The 25160-nt window shown below is 41.4% G+C and overlaps 2 protein-coding genes across 2 annotated transcripts in view; one reads left to right on the top strand and one right to left on the bottom strand.

Moving 5' to 3' along the window:
• IFT74 (intraflagellar transport 74) overlaps positions 1-25160 on the bottom strand; it is a 452022-nt gene that overhangs the window by 256890 nt on the left and 169972 nt on the right. The gene's annotated exons all lie outside the window — the stretch shown is intronic.
• The window catches only part of LRRC19 (leucine rich repeat containing 19), a 71971-nt gene continuing 48978 nt past the window's right edge, over positions 2168-25160 (top strand). The window contains exon 1 of the mRNA XM_078676712.1: positions 2168-2382. The gene's annotated coding sequence lies outside the window, so the exon portion shown is untranslated. The remainder of the gene's footprint in view (positions 2383-25160) is intronic.

Raw genomic sequence — 25160 nt, 5'->3', positions numbered from 1 at the left:
TGCCTCTGCATGTAGCCCCTTCCAAAACCTCAAAAAGGGTGATGCTGCTGGAGAAGATGCCTAGACTGAGAAGCTAAGCCAAGAGAGCAGGCAGTGGCCTTACTCTCCTTGAATCTTTCAAGGATCAAGCTAGCTTTTGCTTACACAGCCTAAAGCTGTCAACGGGCATGTCCATAAGTGTTGGACATTGGTGGAGAAGCCATTACCACTCTGATTCAGTTCAGGCTGGCTATGCTAATTCTTGCTTCCTTGCTTTGCCCAAAAATCTAATCAGAATACTACAGTGGATTCAAAATGGAGCTACTCATATTGCGACCAAGACTTTCTCTAGGGAGCATATTACACTCATTCTGAAACAGCTTCATTGACTGCCCAATGCTAAAAGAACAACATTTAAATCTCCAGTCGTTGTCCACAAGGTCATTTACAAACTCTTTTGGATAAGAAACTTTCCATCTCCTCCGGATATGCTATTTGCGTTGAGGAGATAAATACCACTGAGTTGTCAACGCAACTTTTGCCAGACAATTATGTGAGAATCCTCAAGCAAGGGGCTTCGGCTCTAATGCATGATGGGAGAAGGAGTGCATGTATTGATTGGACAGAAGTTGTGTGCTTCTACAAAAAAGTGCTTGCCCTCCACACTGTTGTGATCTATATTTTTACCCAGCTGCCTAACCTTGAACTTTCAGGGGCACATGCATGATATAGTACAGCTATTAAAGTGTTTTAGATAATTTGATAGTTTATTGTGTTATTCTCTGGCAGCAGCACAGCTGGAAGGAGGGCAGCCATTAACATACACAGATTTTCAGTTAGGCTTGACTGCAACTGTCACCTAACCTTTTAAACTACACTAATATTATTCTAAAGTGAGTAACCTGCAAACTACTCACCCACGCCTCAAATCCCTCCACAACACCGGACCCAAATACCTCAACAAAAGAATCTCCTTCCATGTACCCAAAAAGAACCTCCGCTCCACCGACCTCGTCGTAGCCCTAGCAGACACCCCGCGAATCTGCAGAACCAGAGCAGGTGTTCGAGCCTTCTCCTACATCGCAGCCAAAGCCTCAAACGAACTCCCAGTCAACATCAGACGCTCCCCCACTCTGCACACCTTCAGGAAGAGCCTCAAGACCTGGCTCTTCGGCTGAATCAGAGCTGCAAACCCCAATCCCCTCCCCAATCCCTACCCAACCCCTACCCCCAGCGCCTTGAGACCCTGATGGGTCCCTGATTGATTGATTGACAGTGCTTTGCTTCCCCACAAACAAATATCCATTCCTATGGTATAAACTTGCAATACTTCACACTACCATACAACATTCCTTTAAAAACAGACCTGTTGGCATTGCCAATGCTTGCTAACTACGTGCTTGGAAGAGAAAACACGGGGGCATATTATTCTCATGGGTTAGCACATTAAAGATAGGCCTATCGGTTTTCTTATTCGTGTTTCTAAAGATCGGCAATGCATAAGTAATTCCAAATTACCTAATATCTAACTTGCATCCAATTTAATGGATTTTGACAATTGTGTTTCTTTCCTAAGAACTTTTTTTTTAATACAATGTTTGCCACGGATTCTGAGAGCCTTAAATTAAAATCTCGTGATACATAATGTAATGGGACGCATGATATCGAGTTCGGTAGGATGAATTGGGGGAGAAGGCCCTCTGGTGTTTTGAACTTGTGACCTCCAGGTCGCAGACAGGTCAGCAGAGATGGCTTAACTCTGTGACCCCCTTTATCGGATCGTAGGGCCGTCATCCAATTACACACACCAGCCAGTGCAGAAGTGCTGCTACAGGGAGGGTAAAGCAGTTTACGACTGCAGTCCCATGGCAACATGCGGGGACATTGGGAGGTAAAGACAGCTGTGTTTTTTTATGACTGAATCGAGCAAGCAAAAGGAGAGTCCGCTTTCGTGGGAGAAAAAAAACATTAACCTCTTTAAATTTCAAAATGTAAAATCAGTGGGGCGAGAACATTTCGACGTTATGGACGGCTTATCAAGCCAAAGTATTTATAATGTGTGTGAGCTTGTCTCTCGGTGCTCTCGAACTACTTACTGTCCCCTTGGCACTGTTCTACCTTGATTTACCATCAGAAACAGAAAGGTGTACACTATTTCTAGACTTCCTTATTGGGAGCATGCTGGGATAAGTCCAAAGTGAACTTAAGGAGTTGCTCAACTAAATCAGTCGTTTGCAAAAGGAGCACGGATCCTTTTAACCGCCTTCCCTGAAGGTACAAAGGTTGAACTAGAGGGAAGTGCAGTCCAGTACACACCATTGCTTATTTGCATTATAAAGGACAAGGACAACGCATTTAAAACTGAAGATATTACCGACGAACAAAGAAAAAATCTTTTCCACAGTAAGTACAAAATGAGTTATCAATCGCAAGGATAATGTTTTTTTGTTTTAATTGTGCGTCACCAACAAAATACAACGAAGTTTAAGAGCGACGTAGTTGACTTCCGCAATCTGCAAATGAGAGCAAGAACCCAGTGTGTTGATAGTTAGCAGAGATTACTGATTGTACTGAAACGCACTTTAAAAACACAAATCGTTTATCCAGGTGCTTTACATTTGCGTACGATTTATATGCGAATCTACCTGACCAATCACATCTACCCAAAATCGACAACCCAATGTCAAACGGAGGGGCAGGAAATGTATTTCTTAAAATGAAAAATATGGGCGTGTTAGTAGTTTTGTTCATCTTGGTTTCTTGACTAGCAAAGCAGGTCCCAAATGGTCAGTTGCCAAGATAAAAAATAGAGTGATTTTAGTTTATTCTGATAGAAACGAGAGGTAATTTTCACTTTCTGAAACTCTTTTTTTGCTTCCTGAGAATAGGAATCTTTACTTATATTCGCAAAGAACAAAGAAAGGAATGACACATTTTTTAACGTCATACCACGGGTCTCGAGTCAGATCCCATGGAAACACGCGTGGTATAATTGCACAATTCGTAAGGCTCTTGGACGCCAGGTTCACAACATTATTGGCGGGGCGTGGGTCGGATAACCCAATTTTGATAACAAATTAGAAAGAATGTCACGTAGGACAGAAGCGTGACGTACTTATCTACTTGACATTTGTAGGCAAATGTAAGAATACACAATGATGTTAATTTAACTGCATTATCTCTGCCGTGTCCCCTCAGCACCACACCAACTCATCTGTTCATGCACTGCCATCTCTGTTTACTGCCACCAGATATATGCAGTTTAAAAGTTTTCAGTGAAAATAGCCAGGACGGGTTCCCAAGGCAAGCGCCTTGATGCCTTCGGGTGATACGTGCGCTATATAAGTCGCAATACATTTACATTTACATTTCTGCCTTTTTCCAAGCAAACATTATCACTTATTAAATATAATAGGGTAACCCAAAGTTATCCTACGGAATAGTTATCCTTGCAATAGTGATGACAAGTAGGGTATGTAAAACTTAAAAGTACATATCCAACTTTTTAAATACAATGCATCCTGCCCTACGGGCTGTTTTGGGCATACCCTAGGAGTGACATATATATTAAAAGAAAAGTTTATGCCTGTTAATAGGTTTATTTTGCCAAGTCGAAATGTCAGTTTAAAACTGCACACCGGCTACAATGGCAGGCCTGAGTTACGTTTCAAAAGGTTACTGTAGTGGGTGGCACAATAAGTTCTGCAAGTCCACTTGTAGTATTAAATGTACAACTCTGGCTACATGCAGTGCCAAGTACTAGGGATTTCTAAGTAAATTGCATGTACCAATCAGGTGTAAGCCAATTGTACTATGTTTTAGGGGGAGCACAAACACTTTAGCACTAGGTAGCAATGCTAAATTGCACAGAGTCCTAGAGCCAACAAAGACAGATTCAGCAAAACATTAGGGGTGAAGGCAAACAGTTTGGGGGACCACCACCCAAGGGTGTCTGATCTAACAAAGCCAAGGATGCCCTCCATAAACCATGGGTGCCCCACTGGCCAAAAATTACCTCCAGTATGTAAGGGCCAGCAGCACACTTACATGCAATACACACACACACACATACACACATACATACACACACACACACACACACGCCCAAACACACACACACACTTTGCCATTCTCACAAACACATCCATTCACTTACATATTTTCAGACACCCAGACATACACTCCTACATGCACTCTGAAGGAAATCCTTTGGCATGAGACAAAAGTGAGAGTAACAACCAGCCCCTATTTCTGAGTTGAAACCCTCTTGGGGGCTTCTTTGAAAAGTAAAGTTCGCACCTCTTGCATGAGAATAGACAGGTGCTCCTCAGACGGTCATTTGGATGTGTGAGGAAGGAGTAGCTAGGCAGAAAGCAACAGTGGGACATAGTCCTGCTGAACAATTTAAAAGACCCGTCTGTCAGATGTTTTGGATTGCCACTCTGGAAGAATGTACTGGATCCTGCCTCCAACAGGATAGTTGTGCATCACTAATGTCAAGCTTGGAGGCTGTTGCGGCAGGAGAGGGGACTAGAAAGACTGATATCCATGACAACCTGCATGTTGCCTGCCAGATCCACGTTCTAACCACAAAAGGACTAGGGTGATAGGAGAGGAGGCTGGGGTGAAAAGCTTGGCTGTATGGCAAGAACTTGGAGTAGCCTTATCATTTCCTGAGCTGATGAGAACACCGTTTGGCATGGGTTGAATGACCCAGAACGTTCCATGACCCTTCTTTCCTTAAAGCATTCCTAGGCAGAATCAGCTATTTTGCCAAACAGACATGAGCATTTAAAAGGCATATTCATAAAGGAAGTCTGCACATTTACAAAGAAACCTGTGGCTTGGATCCACACATGGCGACAGAGCACCACACTGGTGCCAACTGCTTGCCACTGACAATCAGCAGTAGCAAGGCCAGAATGAATCATGTATCTGGCTGCATCCTGACCATCTTTAATAGTCTAAGCCATAAAGTCTTTAAGTTCTTCAGGGACTGCCAACGTGATCTCATTGGCCTTGTCCCAGAGAGCACGCCTATACTCACTCAATAAGCAAACAGCATTTACTGTCCTCAATTCTAAGCTAGCCGAAGAGAACATTTGTTTTCTGAATGCATCAATCCTTTTCCACTCCCTGTCCAGGAGTCTTTGGGAATGAGTTGTAGTTCACCTTGCTGGTGGAAGCCTAGATCACAAGATTCACTGTAGTAGGAGCTGGTCTATGGCGGTTCTCTAAATGCCTACTAACCGACTGGCAAGAATAGGGGTTGATTCAAATGCCCATTAAGGTGTTACTAAGGGCTTCATTGAATGGGAGCGTGGGTTCAGATGAGGCTGGCCCAGATCACCCAGGGTGCAAAACCTCTGTAAGGACATTTATCTTGAATTTAAATAAAGACATCTTCAGGTCCAGGACCTCAGCCACTCACTGAATCACCACAGCAAAGGAAGAACTCTCTTCTGTTGGGGGTCCCACAGGCAAATTCAACTGTGTGGCTGACAGACCTCCTGTAAGTCCTTATAAAGACTGTCATCAGCTTAATGGAGGGGGTAAATCATCCCCACCACTGTTATCTCGGAGTGGTGCCAAGCTCTGATCAGAGTTGAAGCCAATGAGACAATGGAGCCTCTGAGGTCAAATTGCGATAGTGGAAGCACAGGATCAGACTCAGGCTGTATGGGGGATCAGGTGCGCTATAGCAGATTTGAAGCGCAACCACGGTTGGTGTCGAGCCGGTTCTAGTTTCGGGTCAGACATCGCAAACAATACCGAATTCTCCTCCGGTGTCAGCAGCATTGGTCTCAGTGAAGGAGTGATTGACAGGGTTTCGGAGCCAGGGTTAAGTCTGCACCGGAGCCCTTTTTTATTTTGTATTATTTTTATTAACTTCTTGTCAAAGAAAAACTCTCACGATACATCATATTGCGGTTAGAGATGTTACAACGGTATAAACATGCCGACAGGATGTATACAATCTTCCGAGAATGAAGGGATTAGGGGCATGGATCCGCTAATAACTGATGTAGCGTGTGCGCAGGGGACACTTGGGGGGAAAGGATCGGGGAACCGTGTGTGGGAAGAAGAAGATTGGTAACGGAAGCAGTATAACTGCGAGGGAGAGGAGAGAAAATGCCCCGAAGGGGAGAGAAAAAAAACCAACAACAAAAAAAAACAGGGGGGGATGGGGGATGAGGTAGAGGGGTGAAGACTGAGTTAGGGGAGCAGGATTAGGCAAAGTGTACAGGGCCTATCTGCAAAGAGGCGGTAGGGGGGTTGGGTGGGGATGGGGGAAGAGAAGCGAGGCGGGAGCCGGACAGTCGGGATGAGATATGGGGGGGGGACTAAGTCATGGACGCCCTATTGAGGCGTTGGTGGTGCCGGGGGCGTGGTGGCGTGTTGAGAGGTGCTCGGGGTGTCTCGCTTGTGGGCTGACAGAAACTGGTGGGATAGTGAGGCCCATTCTAGAGATATAGGTCGTTTGCTCTGGCCTTTCGCTTCCTCCTCCCTAGGGGCATCATCCTCTGCCGCAGCCCACTTCCCCACGGCTCCCACCCATGTCTCGAATGAGGGTCCGGTGATCATTCGCCATTGCATGGCTATGTTCCTCTTGGCTAAAAGCAGGGATAAAGCAGCGTATCTGACCCGCACCTTGTGTGTCTTCGACCTACGAAAGATCCCCAATGCTACTGCTTCCCAGGAATGCAATTCTGTGAGGCCTGTGAGAGTGCTAATGGAGTCAAGGACGGCCGACCAGTAGGTCTGAAGGGTCGGGCAGCTCCAGAACATGTGTTGGAAGTGTGCGTCCGGGGAATGACATCTGGGGTATAGGAACTGAGTGTCAGGATAGAACCGCTGGAGGCGCGCTGGTGTCCTGCACCGGAGCCCTTGATGAACTCATGATAGGTCCAAAGTCGCTGAGGATGGTTCTGTCAGTGGGAATCTGACTGAGGGCCCCTCTATGTTCTTGGGGCCCGAAGGCATGCCCAAGGGAGACAGAAGAGTACCAAAGATATGCAGCATAGCCTCTTTAAAAGCCTTGAACTGCTGCGGCATCACCAAAGGCTCAGCAAATTCAGGATGCATCAGATTACCTACAGGATCGGCTCGTTAATCAGAGGTCAGGAGCGAGATCATTGGTCAACTTTATGCTCTCGTGCCTTCTCTTTTGATCAAGAGTGGCAGCATGGGATTGAGTCCTACTTTGCTTTCTTATGCTTCCACTTGGACTTCTACCTTCCGGTCGACTTCAACTGTGAAAAAGACTCCTTGCACGAGTGGGTTCGCATCCTCGACTTGGAGCAAGAGTGAGACTTATGCAAGGCCCATGACTACTTTTGTGTTCGGCGACGCAAAGTTCAGAGCTCCCAGATTGCCAAGACAGAATTTTATTGCTATCTACAAGTTGACATGCTTTCATTGCCCACAAGTTCAAGTTGGACAATACTCTGGACTATATCCTAACCAAAGCTAGCCTGCTCATTTATTTATTTATTTATTTATTTATATAGCGCATTACTACCCGGGGGCGTCTAGGCGCTTATGAAGGAAGTCCACAGGTCATCTGCGTTTATAGGAGACAGTGCAACCCAGTTTACAGAGTAAAGTCACGTTTCCAGTGCTTTTCTAAAGGACAGGAGATCAGTGGAGTTTCTTAAATGAAGACGTAGCTTGTTCCACCATCTAGAGGGGATATTGAAGAAGCTCTTGCCACCCTATCATTGAAGGCGGGAGGATGGTACCCTCACCAGCTTCAGGGAGGCCGAACGGAGTGCACGGACTGGTGTATACCATTGGAAGTGTTTAATTAGGTAAGTGGGACCTGAGTTATGTAAGGCCTTAATGCAATACACAATGCCTTGAACCTAATACACTTCTCAATCGTTAGCCAGTGCAGTATATTGAGTGCCAGTTTAGCAGATGAATATTTGGACAGACCCAAGAGCAGTCTAGCAGTGGAATTCTGAAGAACCTGTAGTTTTATTATTACTGATTTGTTTGCTCTAACTAGTTTCCATTACAATAATCGAGTTTAGACAGCACTATGGCTGCCACTACTGTTTTCTGCAATCCTGTTGGTATAAAGGGAAACATTTTCTTCAAGATTTTTAGGATGTAATAGATGGTAGCAGTGAGTTTGTTTATGTGGTAACAGAAGGAGGGGGTGGAGTCTATAATGACGCTGAGATTTTTTGTCTTAAAACCTGGAGTTGGGAGGGTCCCCAGCTCTGCTGGCCACCAGAGAAGTGTGGCTCAATGGTTAGAGCGGCAGAGCCTGATGCAGAGGTCTGGCCCGGGACCAGGTTTCAATTCCCTGCCTCGGCGGGTCTTGGGCTAAAAATTCCACGGACCTGATAATTCTCGCCTCGGTGCCTATTCCAATCATGGAGTCCCACTCTGCAACTCTGGGCAATAGCTTGCTTAATCTCCACAACGGCCCCCACAACGCTAAGGATGCCTGGCCTCCACCTTCGGGGTGCCCAGAAGTGGGCACCTCACAGGGAAAGCCAGGATGGGTTCCACAGCGGTATTCGTACAAGCGCCTTGAGACCCTTGCGGGTGAGTAGTGCGCTATACAAGTATCAATTTACATTACATTACATTTACATTCTGAGGACCAGAAGGACATGGCTTTCCCAAAGAGTAGTACCTCAGAATTATTTGAGTTTAATTTAAGACAATTCTCTGCCATCCATGCGCTGACACATCTCATACACTCCTTAAAGTTCTGCGGTGTATTAGGATTATTGCTTGAGATTGATACAATAATCTGGGTGTCATCTGCGTATGATACCAATTCAAACCCATGGGATTTGATCATACATGCCAGGGGAGCAACACATACATTGAAAAGGGTGGGGCTCAATGAAAAGCCCTGTGGCACCCCACAAGGAAGCCTGAAACATTTAGATTTGTAGCCTCCTATTCCGACAAATTGTTCTCGGTTGAGCAGAAAATATGCTAGCGCTAAGTTTTCTACTCCAGCTTTCTGGAGCTGGTGTATTAGAATGCCGTGGTCCACCGTATCGAAGGCGGCTGATAAGTCCAATAGTATCAGGGCTGCCGATCCTCCGCTATCAACCGCCCATCTGACTTCCTCCGTTGCAGTGATCAAGGCTTGTTCAGTGCGGTGTCGGGCTCTAAAGCCGTATTGAGTAGGATCCAAAATGTATTTTTGTATTTGTATTTGTAGGCCTACTTATATAGCGCAACTGTCACCCAAAGGGTATCCTGGCGCTTTGACCACAGACATTCCAGCATGCGTAACAGCAGCATGCAGGTCGCCGTAGTTTTATTAACGAAGGCGTCCAGCTGGCGACTAGGCCAGAGCAGGACACCTAGGTTACAGACTGAGTCTGCCGCTGTGACAGTGCCCAAGGTGGAAGAAGGCCAAAGACCCTCTGGCAGAGAGCGGGGCATACGATCTGCCGAACAGTAGAGAACTTCAGTTTTTGCCCCGTTAAACTGTAACGAATTCTGACACAACCAATCCGCGGCTGCCGACATACAGTGGTGAAAGGATTCTAGGGAGACCGCATCCCTGCCCTCGATGGAAAAAATAAGCTGAGTGTCATCGGCATAGTTGATGACAGACATGCCGAATGACTTAATCAGACTTATTAGAGGGCGAAGGTATAAATTGAAAAGGATCGGGCTGATTGCAGAGCCCTGCGGTACTCCCTGTCTTACATCTCTCACCACCGAACGAAACGGCGGCATAGCCACAGATTGCCGCCTGTTACAGAGGTACAATGCCAGCCTGTCCAAGGCTAAACCAATTACCCCGGACTCCCGGAGCCTACCCAGTAGAACCGCATGGTCGACCGTGTCGAACGCGGCTGACATGTCAAGCAGCACCAAAAACGCTGCTCCTCCCATGTCGACACGCGAACGCAGGTCATCCAAAACAGCCACCAAGGCAGACTCCGTACCGTGGGCTGGCCTAAAGCCAAATTGGGCCACGTCCAACAGATCGTTGGATTCAAGGAAGCTGGACAGGACCCTAGTGACCAATTTCTCTAAGATTTTTATTGAGAAAGGCAAGAGTGAAATAGGCCTATAATTGGTCGGACATAAAGGGTCCAAGGTGACTTTTTTTAGCAGTGGGGTAATCACCTCCAGTTTCCAGCTATCCGGGACCATGGCCGTGGTTAAAGACTGGCAGCAGATGGAATGAAGCGGAGGGAAGAGTTCTACCTGGAAAACCTTCCAAAACTTGTGTGGCACGGGGTCTAACGGAGAGCCAGATGACACACCACTCGCCAACAGACAGAAATCCTCCAAGGAAGGAGTAGGAAAACAGGTCAGCCGAGGTTGTACTGCTACCTCCATAGTCAATGTGATTATTCTCAATGAAAACCGTCAGTTCCTGATGCATATATTTCTCTAGTACTTTCGCCGGTAAGGGTAACCGGGAAATAGGGCGATAGTTTCCTGCTTCTGTTTTATCCATGTTTGATTTCTTTAACAAAGATAAAATTTATGTTTTCTTCCACATTGTGGGAAAGGTCCCTGTTTCAATGGCCAAATTGAGGACCTCCGTAAGTAGCAAAGCAACCAACTCCACTATCAGGTGGGTTACTACCGGAGGACAGGGTTCGAGGGGGGATTTTGTTGCTAACAGAAATTTTGATGTTAGTTCTTGGGAGAGTGGTGTGAAATTAGAAACGCTGGATTGGATAAATTTGGTCACCAAAATAGGCTGGGCTGAGGTCAAATATGTGGTAATAGATTGGACACCGTGGGGATTGACTGATCTTAAGACAAAGGTGTCATAGATAGTGGACACTTTATTGTGGAACGAGGAGGCCAGTGTGTCACAGAACGCTTGGTCTACTGTGCTGTTATTAGTCTCTTGTACTCGACTGAGTTTCAGTACAGTTGCAAAAAGCTCCAAGTTATTTTTTGCTCCTTTAATTTTTTGGGAAAAATAGCCGATTTTAGTTTTTTTTATCAGCTCTTTATGCTCTGCCAGTCTTTACTTGTATAATTATTTTTCTTTAGGAGCATAGTGTTTGCGCCAATGTCATTTGTGACTGCGTCAGTCTTCTTGGAATCTTTAGTTCTACAGAGAACCAAGGTTCAGTTGGTGCTGTCCTGCTGGTTTCCTCTGTTCTTTGAGGGACAGTAGTGCTAGCTGCTTCTGATATCCAATGATGGTATTGTAATGAGGCCACCTCTGGGTCTTTTGTAAAACACGGCTTGTTCTTATTCAGCTGGGTGGAAAATCGTTACTATCTAGCCTATGCCATTGATAGCTTGCTTCGCTGCTTACTGGGACGTGCTTGGAAAACGTAAGGGAAGGAGGATAAGAGTAAACATCACAGTATGATGACCAGTCCAGTCAAGTTGTAAGGTATTATTACATTTCAGCAATGGGCAGTCTGTGAATATGGTGTCTAAAAGGTGACCCGCTGTATGGGTTGGACCGGTCACAATTTGCTTGAGTCCTGTGCTTGTCATTAAGTCAAGGAGCGCCTTAGAGTCGTTATCGAGGGGGTTGTCTAAATGAAAATTAAAATCGCCCAAAATGGTAAAATTCTGAGATGTTTCTTTATGTTCCAAGAGTTGGCCCATAGTGTGTAAAAAGTTCGCTCTGGAACCTGGCGGCCAGCAAACTAGCATCCATTTGATGAGTATACATGATTAGCCGGTATCTTAAACAAAAGCACCACAGCTTCCTTGTCTTTTGTGGTATCTTTATGGATGAATTGTCTGATGGCATCATCTCCAAAACATATTCCACGCTCCTATGTAACATGCTGAAACACCTTGAATATTTTAGAGAAAGCTGGTGGAGAAATCCAAGTTAGCAATAGGATGGGAACTCTCCCGCAGCAGGGAGAGAGCCATTGATTCTAGTTTGAGGGTGATTCACCATATACATATAACAGAGGATCCACTGTCACATTTTAAACAACAGAGAGAAAGAGAGAAGTTAATTTTCTTTGACCAATACCAGCTGTGATGCAACCTGAACATTTTGAGGCAAAGCAAATTGATAGATGCTGTGGGAAGTCCAGCTTTTGTGCGTGGTGACCCTGGATTTTTTGATTTTGCGGAAACCTATAATTTTTGTGCCTTTACAGATCTGTGTACTTTACCCCTGCTAAGCAATAGGAAAGTGCTTGCGCTCCACCTTTAAACATTGTTGACTTGGCATATTTAACTTACCTATAAGTCCCTAGTACATGGTACAAAAAGTACCCACAGCCTGTAAGTTAAATGTCACTGCAGTAGACTGAAGCACCTATTGTGCCATCCACGACAGTGACCATGTAAAACATGGCTTTAGGCCTACATTTGAAGCATGACTAATATGAGTAAAAACTGTAATTCAAAAAGGCAAAATAAACAATTTAGCTGGCCAAAACCTGCCTTTTAAATATTAATAAGTCACTCCTGCAAGATATTTAAACGTAGGACACGCAGAAATGTAATGTTAACATCTCCTTATAGTGATGAGCACCCAACACTTTTTTTTTTACTGTGCCAGGTCCAGCTGTCCTATGTAGAAAACCAGAGTATAAATTAAAATTCAAAAACTGTTTTTGGGAATGGAACTAGCTAGAAAAATAATTAAACAACTATTTTTGATAGTTATTAAAAATCCACTTCAATGGTGAAGTTGAATTTTTAATACATATTAAAGAAAAGCAACTTCGAGAAAGTTACCTTTTTCCTGCCTTAGGTTCCTTGAGGCAAAATTTTCATTTGTTCTCCCACTTATGCAAGCCAATATTTAGCATTTGAATAGATGTAAACAATTGGGAAGTGCTTCCTAGGAGTAAGCAATAGGCTGTTCCAATGAGCAGAGAGTACTCCACTGAGCCTGAGCGAATATACAGGGTGGGGCTGTGAGCAAACCTTTTGGCATTAGCCAAATCCTGCTTGAATTTCACATCCTCGTGACATGCCTACTGGATTTTGTGTATATCACTTTGGGGAACACTTAAAATGAAGGGAAACAGGATGACAAAACAATTCTTGTGAATCCACTGTCTGGTTGCTGGAAACCCTGCTTTTGTTCTACCAGCCTTCTGTCTATGGGTTTATTGTGGGTACTGTGACTGCTCCAAATGAGATTTTAGTGTTAGATGTGGGAGGATGCTGGGATTACCAAAGTACACTTCCCATATACACTCCCATCCCTCAGAGCCCAGGTGTCATGCCCCAACATCCCTCTGACACTGTAGCTTTAAAAGGAGAATATATAAGACGCCCAGAACAACAGAACTCTGCTTTACGTTCTTGCGTCTAGCTCCTTCCGTTTTGGGTTCCGTCCCAACTTGTTTTGCCTGCCTTCCGGTTTCTTCGATCCTGATTAGCTTCCGTTTGGTTGCCTGCCTTCCTTGTGGAGGGTTTAGCTCACGGCCTTCCTCCGTGCCGTTCTGGCTGCATCTGCGGTTGAAGTGACGTCGTTTCTACCGGACATCCTCTATCCCGTGTGTGGCCGTTTATTGAGCTATTGTCCCACTGTCCCCCCTATCCTTGTGCTCCACCCGGCGGCCGGGACTTTTCTCCGCCATCCGGCTGGGCACAGCCTCCCATCTCCGTAGCTTTTCTTAGTGCCCCGCCCGGCGGCCAGGTCTACTCTCCGCCATCCGGCTGGGCGTCTTCTTGATCCCTTTAGAGAGACAAAATCCTTACCCCCTATTTCCCTGGTGCTTCGCCCGGCGGCCGGGATACTCTCCGCCCTCCGGCTGGGCACTGCCCATTGGTGTTTTATTATAATCCTCACTTGTTGCTGGTTTCCTGAGCACTTCTTCATTCTTCCCTGGACCATATTTACATTAGTTTTGGAGCTCTTGCGTGGACCATTGTGTGGTGTATATTCAGACCTTCTCTACACAGAATCACGGTAACAGCGCTGTGCGCTGCCTTTCATTATTATTTGGCAGTTACCTTGTGTACACACCTAATTGTACTTATTATCTAACAGATATTGATGTAAGGTACATGGTAGTGGATCTACAACTCGTATCCATATATACAGAAGAAGTGGAGGTTCTCCCAGTGTACTCCAAGGAAATACAGAGTGAGGATTACACCTTGAATGCTAGCACTCACCAGTATAGAGTGGGAAAGAGTTATTTACTGTCTTTTGTCTTTTTTGTAATAGAAAAACGAGAACATCATTCTGCCCTTCTTATATGTTCGAGAAAATAAGTGTGATCAATGGATCATTGATAACATCCCCAAGGCACTCAATCGGGTGTATTCCTCCAAAAATTCAAATGAGAAATGAGTGTTTGAACATTCAATATGTATTTAATTTCATACAGTGAATTCTTTGTTCTTGTCAAATTGATATACTTTGCTTAATCAAGCCGAATATTCCGTTCATATCGCTATGAGTTGTTTCTGACAAAACATTCCTGGTCAAAAGTGCATTTCCATTTCAACATCAAACATTAGAAGACCTTGCTCCAATGCATTTCGGGCTGTCGCCCTTCATCGGGGAGCATCTATGATAGAAAACAATAACGCTTTTGTAATATTCATGTGAATATCAGAAGATAAAAAAGGGTAAAGTCACCATAACCATTCGAAAAACACCCAAACGTGTGTGTGAGTTATCGCTATTCAGTAGTGATTCTGCTTGAAAACATCATATGAAGTACATTCACTATCGGAAATGGGCTAAACAAACAGTTTACCGCGCTAGCAGTTAAAGGTAGAATGGTATATCTAGCGTTAAATTTCTGCCTAGTACACGTGTTTAAAAATGCGCGTCAAAAAGGCGATGCTGCACATTTAACTTACATTTCTCCGTAGTTAATAGCGTTCCAATGCGGCGACTCGGTCAAATTAAACCGGAAGTGTTCCGACGGTTGTAAAACAACTGCCGGGTTAAACTAGGTAAAATACTAAAAATTGAAAGACAGACTATAGTGGCAAACAACTATAAAGCTAGAAGACAGACTGCATCTAACTAAAGCAAATCCAGAGACTGTAGATAAAGTGAGTTCTAAATGATCAAAAAAGATTAATGGGTACATTGAGAATTCAGATATAGAATAAAACTGAACTAATAATTTTAAATTACACATTATAAATTACATGCGTATTCAACAAGCAGAATTGACGAACAGATGAGCACTGATAGTGCAATGTCTCATAAATAACAGGCAAATTCCACCCGTTCATTAAGACCAAAAGGTTTAATCGAATTAAGTTTATAAATCCAATGGTTTTCGCGTTGAAGCAGCATCCTGTTGTTATCTCTACCTTCTGCTTTCTGAATAATTTCTAGTGCCATAAATTTCAATTGGGATATGTTGTGGTTCATATCCAAGAAATGTGTTGCCACTGAAGATTTAAGATTCTTTGTGCGTATGCTAGATTTGTGTTCATTTATTCGAATCTTAAGTTTGCGTTCAGTCTTGCCTACATATACCTTTCCACATGGGCATTTTAAAAGATATATAAGGTTGTTGGAATCACATGTGGCTGTAACTTTAAGGTTGATGTTAAATCCTTTCATTGGATGTGAAATAGTATTTCCTGTAATGACATTATGACAATTGTTACAATTATTGCAAGGTCTAGTCCCTTTAGTCGGAGGGTGTTGTTCCACAGGTTGTTTAAGGATCTCTCCTAGGTTCTTACTCCTGGTATGAGCAAATATTGGTTTGTCCTTAAACATGTCATTGAAATCAGTTTCTAACTCTAGCATTGGCCAATGCTTAAGAATGATTTTTTTATAGATGTTACTGACGTTTGAAAATTTTGATACTATAACCATCCGGTCACTAGATTGGTCTTTCTTAGACTGTTGTAGCAGTGTTGATCGATCCATTTTGTCTACTTCTTTTTTAGCTAATGTCAATACTTTCTCTGGATATTTTCTCTCTTTAAAACGATTGATCATTTCATTCATTCTTATTTCTGTCTGTGCCGGGTCAGAGCTTATTCGCTTCACTCTTATCAACTGTGATTTCGGTAAATGGTTTTTCAGGGAATTCTGGTGGAAACTACTATAATGTAACATGTTGTTACGATCGGTAGGCTTGCGAAAAATATCCGTTTGAAATTGGTTGTTTTGAAGAGTGACTTGGACATCCAAGAAGGTGATCGATTTGGAATCAATTGTCCATGTAAATTGGATTCGTGGATTGGCTGAGTTCAACAAAGTTAACGCTTGTTCTAAATTCTCTCTTGTGTCTTTCCAAAGTATGAAAAGGTCATCAATGAATCTTGTGTACATTTTTAGGTGCTTGTTCCATTTTGTGTTAGTCCAGATATGGGTCTGTTCAAATTCTCCCATAAATATGTTAGCGTATGCCGGAGCAGCGCTGTTTCCCATACTGGTACCCACTAGTTGCAGAAACCAATTGTCTTTGTAGTTGAAATAACTATGATACAACGTGAACATTGTAAGTTCCATCAAAAATATTTTCATAGGTTCGTCCACTTGAAGTTTCAAGATTGCCTGTTCCATGGACTCTATACCTTCTTTGTGTGGGATGTTAGTATAGAGTGAGTTAACATCCGCAGTGCATAACCATAGTTGTTCATTAGGCTCAATTTGAATAGCTTGGAGTTTGTTCAAAAAGTCTGTGGTATCGCGAATATAGCTGGGTAGAGATTGCACAATGATTTGTAGGTGGCGGTCCAGAAATTGGCCAATTGGTTAATGTATACTATTCCGGGTTGATACTATCGGTCGTATCGGAGGATCCATAAGATTCTTATGTATTTTGGGTGTAGCATATATGTTTGGACTTTTAGCGTTGGTCTTCAACAGAAAGTTTTTGGTTTTTTGATTGATCACTCCTAGTGACATTGCCTTCTCAATGATTTCTGTTAAGGTTTTCATATATTCCACAGTTGGGTTACCTGGAAGTTTTAGATATGTTTGATCATCCGATAAGTGTTCTTGAAGTTTCTGATGATACATGATAGAATTCATTATCACTAGTCCGCCACCTTTGTCAGCTTTTATACAAATTATGTCCTGCTTATTGGCGATTTTCTTAAGTGTGTCACGGTCTTTTTGGGTCATGTTCTTATATTGATTTTTGTTAAAGTTAATTGATGACAGATCTCGTTTCACCATTTGTTCAAATAGGTCTATGGTTTTGTGGCTCTGAGGAGCTTGAAAAGAACTTGTTGTTTTGAGACCCATTAAAGGATCTGGTTCTTTGATCCCTGTTGAGGGTAGGATGTTTGTAAAGAAATGGCGTAATTTGAGTTTCCTTATCAACTTGAATGTGCTGACTTCAAGTTCAAGTAAATTCGTTGTTGTCGTTGGTACAAACGAAGTGCCTTTTTGAAGTAATTTCATCTCTTGTTCTGTAAAAGTATAATCAGATATATTGATCACTAGCTGACATTCTATTTCTTCTTGTTGTCTTTTTTTGGCATTGTTGAACTCCTTGTTTGTGGCTGACCCGTTTTTGTTTTTGCTCCTCCTGGATCTTCTGGTTCTATGACCTGTTCTAAAAAATCCACATTGGGTGTAGCTGAGGTTGAACTTGATGCTTGTTCTGTCGATGTTGCAGGTCGTGTGGCTGGTGGTTTTCTCTGACGGTTAGAAATGTCACTATCTGACGATGATGTTTCAGTGTTTTGGGTATAGGGGCGACTTCGTCTTTTTTGGGCGTACACCTCCGCCCAGGTGTAGACCTCCCCTAATTTATAGTCCAGTGTATCACGACGGTACTTCCTAAATTTGCGGTCATTTATCTCATTAGTATGTTTATCCAGTTGTTGTTTGATGTCATTCATGAAGGAGTCTAATTCATCCGCCGTCATGTTTTTCTTAAGTTCTTCATTAGTTTCAATTATTTCCTTTTCAAGGTCTGATAGAATGTTAGATAATTCTTCTATGATCAAAAGAATCAAATCCAAACTGCACTTGTTTAATATAGCGTACCAGCGATCTTGGAAAGTTTTTGAGTTTTTACACAATGATGGTTTCAATGCAATTCGCAGACCTCGGGGAATGCGCTGGGATTTATGATACTTCACTAATGTATTGGCGTGTTGTTTCTGGTTAATTTGTCTTTTTGATAGGTATATGAGTTGCTTTATATTCTGTTCTTTGCTCCTGCTTGTTGAAGATTGTGAGATGTCCTCGTGTATGAGAGCGTATATTCTAGAAGCTTCTTCATTGGCAAATGCAAAAGTTTCGGCTCTTGCTTCCGTTGATCGTGCTATGTCTTCATATTCCATATTTATTTAAATCTAACAGTTCTGGTTGCGTGCTGAACAGTTCTTGGTGTGAAAAGAGTAATGTAGAATAACTGATAAAAGAGCTGTGCACTGCTTTTTCACATATAATGTGGGTAAGTTGGAAAATAGTAGGTGCTCTTAGGTATCGCCCATCACCCTCGGGCGAATTACTGTATGAGAAAATAAGTGTGATCAATGGATCATTGATAACATCCCCAAGGCACTCAATCGGGTGTATTCCTCCAAAAATTCAAATGAGAAATGAGTGTTTGAACATTCAATATGTATTTAATTTCATACAGTGAATTCTTTGTTCTTGTCAAATTGATATACTTTGCTTAATCAAGCCGAATATTCCGTTCATATCGCTATGAGTTGTTTCTGACAAAACATTCCTGGTCAAAAGTGCATTTCCATTTCAACATCAAACATTAGAAGACCTTGCTCCAATGCATTTCGGGCTGTCGCCCTTCATCGGGGAGCATCTATGATAGAAAACATTAACGCTTTTGTAATATTCATGTGAATATCAGAAGATAAAAAAGGGTAAAGTCACCATAACCATTCGAAAAACACCCAAACGTGTGTGTGAGTTATCGCTATTCAGTAGTGATTCTGCTTGAAAACATCATATGAAGTACATTCACTATCGGAAATGGGCTAAACAAACAGTTTACCGCGCTAGCAGTTAAAGGTAGAATGGTATATCTAGCGTTAAATTTCTGCCTAGTACACGTGTTTAAAAATGCGCGTCAAAAAGGCGATGCTGCACATTTAACTTACATTTCTCCGTAGTTAATAGCGTTCCAATGCGGCGACTCGGTCAAATTAAACTGGAAGTGTTCCGACGGTTGTAAAACAACTGCCGGGTTAAACTAGGTAAAATACTAAAAATTGAAAGACAGACTATAGTGGCAAACAACTATAAAGCTAGAAGACGGACTGCATCTAACTAAAGCAAATCCAGAGACTGTAGATAAAGTGAGTTCTAAATGATCAAAAAAGATTAATGGGTACATTGAGAATTCAGATATAGAATAAAACTGAACTAATAATTTTAAATTACACATTATAAATTACATGCGTATTCAACAAGCAGAATTGACGAACAGATGAGCACTGATAGTGCAATGTCTCATAAATAACAGGCAAATTCCACCCGTTCATTAAGACCAAAAGGTTTAATCGAATTAAGTTTATAAATCCAATGGTTTTCGCGTTGAAGCAGCATCCTGTTGTTATCTCTACCTTCTGCTTTCTGAATAATTTCTAGTGCCATAAATTTCAATTGGGATATGTTGTGGTTCATATCCAAGAAATGTGTTGCCACTGAAGATTTAAGATTCTTTGTGCGTATGCTAGATTTGTGTTCATTTATACGAATCTTAAGTTTGCATTCAGTCTTGCCTACATATACCTTTCCACATGGGCATTTTAAAAGATATATAAGGTTGTTGGAATCACATGTGGCTGTAACTTTAAGGTTGATGTTAAATCCTTTCATTGGATGTGAAATAGTATTTCCTGTAATGACATTATGACAATTGTTACAATTATTGCAAGGTCTAGTCCCTTTAGTCGGAGGGTGTTGTTCCACAGGTTGTTTAAGGATCTCTCCTAGGTTCTTACTCCTGGTATGAGCAAATATTGGTTTGTCCTTAAACATGTCATTGAAATCAGTTTCTAACTCTAGCATTGGCCAATGCTTAAGAATGATTTTTTTATAGATGTTACTGACGTTTGAAAATTTTGATACTATAACCATCCGGTCACTAGATTGGTCTTTCTTAGACTGTTGTAGCAGTGTTGATCGATCCATTTTGTCTACTTCTTTTTTAGCTAATGTCAATACTTTCTCTGGATATTTTCTCTCTTTAAAACGATTGATCATTTCATTCATTCTTATTTCTGTCTGTGCAGGGTCAGAGCTTATTCGCTTCACTCTTATCAACTGTGATTTCGGTAAATGGTTTTTCAGTGAATTCTGGTGGAAACTACTATAATGTAACATGTTGTTACGATCGGTAGGCTTGCGAAAAATATCCGTTTGAAATTGGTTGTTTTGAAGAGTGACTATAGTAGTTTCCACCAGAATTCACTGAAAAACCATTTACCGAAATCACAGTTGATAAGAGTGAAGCGAATAAGCTCTGACCCTGCACAGACAGAAATAAGAATGAATGAAATGATCAATCGTTTTAAAGAGAGAAAATATCCAGAGAAAGTATTGACATTAGCTAAAAAAGAAGTAGACAAAATGGATCGATCAACACTGCTACAACAGTCTAAGAAAGACCAATCTAGTGACCGGATGGTTATAGTATCAAAATTTTCAAACGTCAGTAACATCTATAAAAAAATCATTCTTAAGCATTGGCCAATGCTAGAGTTAGAAACTGATTTCAATGACATGTTTAAGGACAAACCAATATTTGCTCAAACCAGGAGTAAGAACCTAGGAGAGATCCTTAAACAACCTGTGGAACAACACCCTCCGACTAAAGGGACTAGACCTTGCAATAATTGTAACAATTGTCATAATGTCATTACAGGAAATACTATTTCACATCCAATGAAAGGATTTAACATCAACCTTAAAGTTACAGCCACATGTGATTCCAACAACCTTATATATCTTTTAAAATGCCCATGTGGAAAGGTATATGTAGGCAAGACTGAACGCAAACTTAAGATTCGTATAAATGAACACAAATCTAGCATACGCACAAAGAATCTTAAATCTTCAGTGGCAACACATTTCTTGGATATGAACCACAACATATCCCAATTGAAATTTATGGCACTAGAAATTATTCAGAAAGCAGAAGGTAGAGATAACAACAGGATGCTGCTTCAACGCGAAAACCATTGGATTTATAAACTTAATTCGATTAAACCTTTTGGTCTTAATGAACGGGTGGAATTTGCCTGTTATTTATGAGACATTGCACTATCAGTGCTCATCTGTTCGTCAATTCTGCTTGTTGAATACGCATGTAATTTATAATGTGTAATTTAAAATTATTAGTTCAGTTTTATTCTATATCTGAATTCTCAATGTACCCATTAATCTTTTTTGATCATTTAGAACTCACTTTATCTACAGTCTCTGGATTTGCTTTAGTTAGATGCAGTCTGTCTTCTAGCTTTATAGTTGTTTGCCACTATAGTCTGTCTTTCAATTTTTAGTATTTTACCTAGTTTAACCCGGCAGTTGTTTTACAACCGTCGGAACACTTCCGGTTTAATTTGACCGAGTCGCCGCATTGGAACGCTATTAACTACGGAGAAATGTAAGTTAAATGTGCAGCATCGCCTTTTTGACGCGCATTTTTAAACACGTGTACTAGGCAGAAATTTAACGCTAGATATACCATTCTACCTTTAACTGCTAGCGCGGTAAACTGTTTGTTTAGCCCATTTCCGATAGTCAATGTACTTCATATGATGTTTTCAAGCAGAATCACTACTGAATAGCGATAACTCACACACACGTTTGGGTGTTTTTCGAATGGTTATGGTGACTTTACCCTTTTTTATCTTCTGATATTCACATGAATATTACAAAAGCGTTATTGTTTTCTATCATAGATGCTCCCCGATGAAGGGCGACAGCCCGAAATGCATTGGAGCAAGGTCTTCTAATGTTTGATGTTGAAATGGAAATGCACTTTTGACCAGGAATGTTTTGTCAGAAACAACTCATAGCGATATGAACGGAATATTCGGCTTGATTAAGCAAAGTATATCAATTTGACAAGAACAAAGAATTCACTGTATGAAATTAAATACATATTGAATGTTCAAACACTCATTTCTCATTTGAATTTTTGGAGGAATACACCCGATTGAGTGCCTTGGGGATGTTATCAATGATCCATTGATCACACTTATTTTCTCATACAGTAATTCGCCCGAGGGTGATGGGCGATACCTAAGAGCACCTACTAATTTTCAACTTACCCACATTATATGTGAAAAAGCAGTGCACAGCTCTTTTATCATTTATTCTACATTACTCTTTTCACACCAAAGAACTGTTCAGCACGCAACCAGAACTGTTAGATTTAAATAAATATGGAATATGAAGACATAGCACGATCAACGGAAGCAAGAGCCGAAACTTTTGCATTTGCCAATGAAGAAGCTTCTAGAATATACGCTCTCATACACGAGGACATCTCACAATCTTCAACAAGCAGGAGCAAAGAACAGAATATAAAGCAACTCATATACCTATCAAAAAGACAAATTAACCAGAAACTACACGCCAATACATTAGTGAAGTATCATAAATCCCAGCGCATTCCCCGAGGTCTGCGAATTGCATTGAAACCATCATTGTGTAAAAACTCAAAAACTTTCCAAGATCGCTGGTACGCTATATTAAACAAGTGCAGTTTGGATTTGATTCTTTTGATCATAGAAGAATTATCTAACATTCTATCAGACCTTGAAAAGGAAATAATTGAAACTAATGAAGAACTTAAGAAAAACATGACGGCGGATGAATTAGACTCCTTCATGAATGACATCAAACAACAACTGGATAAACATACTAATTAGATAAATGACCGCAAATTGAGGAAGTACCGTCGTGATACACTGGACTATAAATTAGGGGAGGTCTACACGTGGGTGGAGGTGTACGCCCAAAAAAGACGAAGTCGGCCCTATACCCAAAACACTGAAACATCATCGTCAGATAGTGACATTTCTAACCGTCAGAGAAAACCACCAGCCACACGACCTGCAACATCGACAGAACAAGCATCAAGTTCAACCTCAGCTACACCCAATGTGGATTTTTTAGAACAGGTCATAGAACCAGAAGATCCAGGAGGAGCAAAAACAAAAACGGGTCAGCCACAAACAAGGAGTTCAACAATGCCAAAAAAAGACAACAAGAAGAAATAGAATGTCAGCTAGTGATCAATATATCTGATTATACTTTTACAGAACAAGAGATGAAATTACTTCAAAAAGGCACTTCGTTTGTACCAACGACAACAACGAATTTACTTGAACTTGAAGTCAGCACATTCAAGTTGATAAGGAAACTCAAATTACGCCATTTCTTTACAAACATCCTACCCTCAACAGGGATCAAAGAACCAGATCCTTTAATGGGTCTCAAAACAACAAGTTCTTTTCAAGCTCCTCAGAGCCACAAAACCATAGACCTATTTGAACAAATGGTGAAACGAGAACTGTCATCAATTAACTTTAACAAAAATCAATATAAGAACATGACCCAAAAAGACCGTGACACACTTAAGAAAATCGCCAATAAGCAGGACATAATTTGTATAAAAGCTGACAAAGGTGGCGGACTAGTGATAATGAATTCTATCATGTATCATCAGAAACTTCAAGAACACTTATCGGATGATCAAACATATCTAAAACTTCCAGGTAACCCAACTGTGGAATATATGAAAACCTTAACAGAAATCATTGAGAAGGCAATGTCACTAGGAGTGATCAATCAAAAAACCAAAAACTTTCTGTTGAAGACCAACGCTAAAAGTCCAAACATATATGCTACACCCAAAATACATAAGAATCTTATGGATCCTCCGATACGACCGATAGTATCAACCCGGAATAGTATACATCAACCAATTGGCCAATTTCTGGACCGCCACCTACAAATCATTGTGCAATCTCTACCCAGCTATATTCGCGATACCACAGACTTTTTGAACAAACTCCAAGCTATTCAAATTGAGCCTAATGAACAACTATGGTTATGCACTGCGGATGTTAACTCACTCTATACTAACATCCCACACAAAGAAGGTATAGAGTCCATGGAACAGGCAATCTTGAAACTTCAAGTGGACGAACCTATGAAAATATTTTTGATGGAACTTACAATGTTCACGTTGTATCATAGTTATTTCAACTACAAAGACAATTGGTTTCTGCAACTAGTGGGTACCAGTATGGGAAACAGCGCTGCTCCGGCATACGCTAACATATTTATGGGAGAATTTGAACAGACCCATATCTGGACTAACACAAAATGGAACAAGCACCTAAAAATGTACACAAGATTCATTGATGACCTTTTCATACTTTGGAAAGACACAAGAGAGAATTTAGAACAAGCGTTAACTTTGTTGAACTCAGCCAATCCACGAATCCAATTTACATGGACAATTGATTCCAAATCGATCACCTTCTTGGATGTCCAAGTCACTCTTCAAAACAACCAATTTCAAACGGATATTTTTCGCAAGCCTACCGATCGTAACAACATGTTACATTATAGTAGTTTCCACCAGAATTCACTGAAAAACCATTTACCGAAATCACAGTTGATAAGAGTGAAGCGAATAAGCTCTGACCCTGCACAGACAGAAATAAGAATGAATGAAATGATCAATCGTTTTAAAGAGAGAAAATATCCAGAGAAAGTATTGACATTAGCTAAAAAAGAAGTAGACAAAATGGATCGATCAACACTGCTACAACAGTCTAAGAAAGACCAATCTAGTGACCGGATGGTTATAGTATCAAAATTTTCAAACGTCAGTAACATCTATAAAAAAATCATTCTTAAGCATTGGCCAATGCTAGAGTTAGAAACTGATTTCAATGACATGTTTAAGGACAAACCAATATTTGCTCATACCAGGAGTAAGAACCTAGGAGAGATCCTTAAACAACCTGTGGAACAACACCCTCCGACTAAAGGGACTAGACCTTGCAATAATTGTAACAATTGTCATAATGTCATTACAGGAAATACTATTTCACATCCAATGAAAGGATTTAACATCAACCTTAAAGTTACAGCCACATGTGATTCCAACAACCTTATATATCTTTTAAAATGCCCATGTGGAAAGGTATATGTAGGCAAGACTGAACGCAAACGTAAGATTCGTATAAATGAACACAAATCTAGCATACGCACAAAGAATCTTAAATCTTCAGTGGCAACACATTTCTTGGATATGAACCACAACATATCCCAATTGAAATTTATGGCA

The sequence above is a fragment of the Lissotriton helveticus genome, chromosome 2_1, assembly GCF_964261635.1.
Source record: "Lissotriton helveticus chromosome 2_1, aLisHel1.1, whole genome shotgun sequence".
Lineage (NCBI taxonomy): Eukaryota > Metazoa > Chordata > Amphibia > Caudata > Salamandridae > Lissotriton > Lissotriton helveticus.
This window is presented reverse-complemented; position numbering and strand designations above follow the sequence as displayed.